Source organism: Dipodomys merriami, unplaced genomic scaffold, assembly GCF_024711535.1.
Source record: "Dipodomys merriami isolate MVZ:Mamm:240054 unplaced genomic scaffold, mDipMer1.0.p SCAF_2657, whole genome shotgun sequence".
Taxonomy (NCBI): Eukaryota; Metazoa; Chordata; class Mammalia; order Rodentia; family Heteromyidae; genus Dipodomys; species Dipodomys merriami.
Genome location: NW_027204112.1, coordinates 5418 through 10834, shown reverse-complemented (window position 1 = coordinate 10834; position 5417 = coordinate 5418).

Genomic DNA, 5417 nt, shown 5'->3' with positions numbered 1-5417 from the left:
CAGATTTTACTATGTAGTGAGCCCTGTAGTCTTCTAATTTTTCAATAAATTATGAGTAACCTCTTATCAATAATTTAAAAAGTTTTATTTCAATATTTTAAATGCTGTACCAATTATTTTAAAACTTTCACATTAAGTTAGACTGAACCCCCCCTCCACCATTCCATCACTAATTCAGGTTAAGTCTCCTTTGGCTTTATTGTTTGAGGGGATGAAGGTAAACAGATGAGGGTAAACAGAAAGATGATCATGACTCAGATATCTCCTTCCTCTTCTGTTTCTGCTATTCTTGTTTAGAAGAAGACTGGAGCAGGGAACAAGAGTAATGTTTGGGCAAGGGAGCATTCCTGGCACATCAATTATTGTTTGTCAGTATCACTTAAACTGAGTACTCTTGCCTTCTCTGTAACAGTAACCTAACTGTGGCTTCCTTTGTGAAGGGGTAAGCACATTAACAGGTGATTAGAAGTAAATTGATATTGTATATCTCAGCTTACTACTACCAAAAAAGCTTTGGCTACATAAATGCAAAGCCACTGATTGTTCAACAATAACTTAGTGAGGAGTAGACAATTCTACTCAGCTCCCCCTCCTCTACTATCCTCCCTTCCCCACCCCTCCTCTCATTTACCCTCCCTTCCCTTCTTCTTTCTTTGTGTCTCTCCTCCATATTCATCTCTAACTTCTCTCTTTTTCTCTTCCAGTAGCAAGTGACTTGGTTTATCTGACAACACATAAGTAATTGAACAAATATGTTGTCTACTCTTTTTGTGAATAATTATTCTTTTTTTGGGTGGGGGGGCGAGTCTGGTCATGGGCCTGAACTTTTGGCCTGGGTGCTGTTCTTGGCTCTTCAGCTCAAGGCTAGCGATCTACCACTTGAAGCACAGCACCATTTCCAGCTTTTTTTTCTATTTATGTGGTGCTGAGGAATCGAACCTCATGAAGGGCCTCATGCAGGAAAGACAAGCGCTCTACCACTGAACCACCTTCCCAGCCCCGTGAATATTTATTCTTAAGAAGTGAGTTCTTGCAGGGCACCAGTGGCTTACAGCTAGATACTAGGTAGGTTCAAATTTGAAAATTGCAATTCAAAGCTATTCCAAGTAGATAAACCTAAGAGAAGAATTGAAATGTGGCTCAGGTGGTATAGAGTAAACATTGAGAATTAAAGCCCAGATTGTTAGGTTTTTAAAGAGAGGTCAAGTAAGAACCACACCACACAGGTGTTATTCAGGGAAGGGGTAGGTTTATTCATCATTAGGGCTGGCACCAGGCCATCTTGGCCCTCCATGCATCTGGGAAAGGCCTGGGAAAGACCTGGGAAAAAGGGTGTCTGGGCTTGGGCTAGGCCTTATCTAGGATATGGGTGGAGAAAAGTGTGGCAATATCAAATTCAGATGTGACCTCAGCAGATGCAGCTGTAACATCTTCCAGGTGTGCCAGTTGCCTAGGTAATGCAGGTACTGGGTGAACAACTTGCTTCGAGGAGGATAGAGTCTGCTCCTCATCCAGGAATGGACCTTACACAGATAGAGCTCAAGGCCAGGAGTTCAAACACCAGTACCAGCACAATATAAAAAAAATCAGTCCTTGGTCTTTGAAAAGGGATATTTCTCCAAAAATTCATATCCAGGACAATTTTCAAGGCCAAAGACTCTTTGAAAGGCTCTTTCACATCTTAAACTGATTCCTCTGCTTGATTTACATTATGTAAAATAGGAGTCACACTTCACATTAAGAAGTATGCACACTGTTAAACAGTTCTTACCATTTTCAATGTAAAGGAAGCATGGGAGAGGAATTCACCTCACTTAGGTGAATGAAGTTTGACTCACTGACAGACATTTGCAAGTAAATGAGGGTCTGTTTACATGTAAAGAAGTCTACACAGATGGTTTTCTAGGGGAGAGAACAAGCTAGCTGCTGTCCAGGTTTGAATCAGAGTAAGTTTATTCCTATGATATGGCAAAGAGAAGATCATCTCATAGAATTCTATGCAAACAGCAATTTCAGAAGGTTAAAAAAAACCCATGTCTACGTTGTGAACAGCCAAGTTTTCACAAACAAAAGAGTTTCCTGAGCCAAAAAAATATGTTAGAGCAAAACGGACTATGTTAAATATAGTTAATGTCTGAGTGATAGGTGTAAAAGAGTTCTGTAATCACAACTAAACTATAAATTTTTCATTATGTCCCTAACAAGAATTTCCAAGATAGGCCTTGCTAAATCTGTCATAGATGACTGGGTTTATGCAATTGTCAGTTTTGTGTAGGGCCCAATATCTTCTACGGTCGCTTTGTTTGCAAATTGTTCACACCATATGCAGTGTCTAGAAAAATGTGCTGTCTTGCAAGGCACCTAAGGGATTTTTGTGCCACTGTGAATATTTATTGTTTTAATTCTTGTAATGGTACCTGTCAATGTGAACCCTTTTGAGGTAAGAATAATAGTTTCTGTAACCTTTGTTCCACTAACAAATCTCAGATATAAATATAGATAGGCACCAGTGGTTCACGCCTGTAATCCTAGCTATTCAGGAGGCTGAGATCTGAGGATCACAGTTCAATGCCAGCCCAGACAGGAAATTCCACGAGATTCTTATTTCCAATAAACAACCAGAAAACTAGAAATATTGCTATGTCTCAAGCGGTAGAGCACTCACCTTGAGCTGAAGAGCAGAGGGACAGCACCCAAGTCCAGAGTTCAAGCCCCACTCTAAAGACTCAGGGTCTATGTTGAAGAGGCAGAATGATGCAGGCTCCAGCCTTAGGATTATCTGAGGACTGTGTTTGAGTATTAGGAAAGTTCTTGGCATGCCGGGCTAGAGAGGGAAAATGTTCTCTCTCCCTATCTCAAAACACATGTCACAGCCTCCTGGGAGCTGAGGAAGTAGCTCTTCTGCTTGCTTAAACATAGATGAACAGCTGGTCAAACATTTTCCTGAGATTGGAGAATTGGTTTGAGCTTGCTCTAAAATAGTTTAGATATATACCAAGACATTGTCTCATAGGTTATGTAAAAATGTATCAGTTGAAATTTTTTGTGTGAATGTCTTCTGACTAAATCTTGGCAAAGATCATGCTTGCTTTTCTTTAAATACCCACTAACAATAAAGCACAGCCTGCAGTGGCAATTGCTGTTTGCACTCTGCATCCCCTGTGTTCTGGTGATTTTGTGACCCTTACCCAGGGACCCCAACGCACTAGACGTTGACACCCCCTGACGGACCAAAAAAGTGAAATATATATATATATATATATATATATATATATATATATATATATATATATACACACACATATGATACGATGAATTACACTTAAATATACATGAATATTTTTGGTACACATTTAAATATAATTAATGTATATTTCCCTTATATACATCTATTTACATATATAAGATAATATTATATCTGTATGTTTATGAATATATTTGTAATTAATATCCATAGAGTGCATCTGAAGATTTTGGGGGAAATGTAGAGTCCCTAATGGCTTACTACCGACCCATCATACTTTTAAGCATTTTTTCCACTTATTACAATGTCTGGAGTACTAAGATTGGATGATTATGAAACAGAGTAGCTGTTTTATTCCTTATAATTTTGGATTAGAAAGATCTACTTACTTGGTATGAAACTTACCAAAATATGATCTTGAAATCACACTCCACATACTGGACATATACATCAATTTAGCAACTTATAGGTCTGAAACCTTTATTTGAATCCTATATCTCATATAAATTCAGTTTTCTTAGAGTCAGCTACATCTAAAAACATGCATGCATTTTCATGCTCACATACATCCCCACACTCACATGACATGCTAAATGTATCACTGTAATAAGTAATAATATAGATACTGAAAAAGAACATCTTTTCAAATGTAATTACATTTTATTTTTTAGATATAATACATTATTGAAAGAGTTATAAAAGAGCAGCTGAGAGGATGTTTCAAATAGTAGAGTGCCTGCCTAAAGAACATGTTTCTCAGTCCAAACATCATTATTTCCATCCTTCCTTCTCCCACATAAAAAACATAAATAACTACAGAATTAAGCTACATGTTCCTTAATCATTAATTGAATAAAGATATTGTAATATAGATGCATATATACACAATGATATATTATTTAGCCAGACGTAATAATGAAATCATAGCATCTTCAAGAAAATAGATAAAACTGGAAACCTTCATATTGAAGCAATAAGCCATATTGTGAAAAAGAAATATTAGATTTCTCTTATGCAGACTCTAGACCCAGAAAATAAAATGAATGACTAAGGTATAAAATATGGAACTGATTAAATTTAGAAAAAAGTAAGAGAGATGAAGAGAAATATTGTGGAGTATGTATTTTCAAATAGTTTATGATAGTATGATGGCATAATAAAAGTATAAAATAGGATAATGAAATTAATAAAATGAATAAAATTTAGCAACCTACATTATATGGACCTGTTTGTATAACATAATAACATACATTTGAAATTAATATTTGCTAATAAAAAGACAAATATTCATTCCAGTTGTTATAGATTTATATGTTAATTTCCAATTTTTGTTCAGTTATTTCCCTAATAAAGTAAAAGGAGATATTGGTTTTGCTCCTTTAGAAAGACATTCTTGTCGTTTTAGCATTAATCTAGTTAATTGCTGTCAATGTGAAATTGTTCAATCCAATTAATTATTATATTAGAATATTTTCAAAATATTATCCCTATAGGTATGTACTTTTTGCTATTCATTGAATATGTTTTCATTACTTAATCGCTATATACCATTTTCTGAATGTAGTTTGGTATATGCAACTAGGATACTTTATACCTGACATGGAAATCAATTATTCAAACAGTTTTTATCCAAAAAGCCTATAATGAAATAAAGAGGTAAATCCAAATTATTTTTATTTGAAGACAATTCTTGGTTTGTCTTCTTCTCACATTCCCCTTTCCCTTCTTGAGAATAATACACAGTGTAAGGAAATGCGTAGAATGTTTTGGAGAAATAGGTTGACTTTAAAAAATCAGTTACTCTATGCTGCATTTTTCTTTACTTTATATCCAGAAAAGCTAAATTCTTACCTTATCATTTTCCTTAGGTTTTATACTCAGGTTTAATCTCTGATGAGTGACAAAGATATAAACATTTTTTAACAGTGATTAAATTTAGGCTGAGGAACCTATGCACAACTATACTCATGCAGATCTGCCTCATCAGTCATGAGACCATGATATCAAAATGTTAACCTATGCTTACTGAAATCATGCTTGAGATTCTGTGTATTAGAAACAGTGGTTATTAGCATTTGTTTTGTAATCAACATCATTTCATGAGTTAGCAACTGAAGTGAGACATTATACTCAGAACACAATTTAAGGAAGCATCCAAAATTAGTTACCAAGT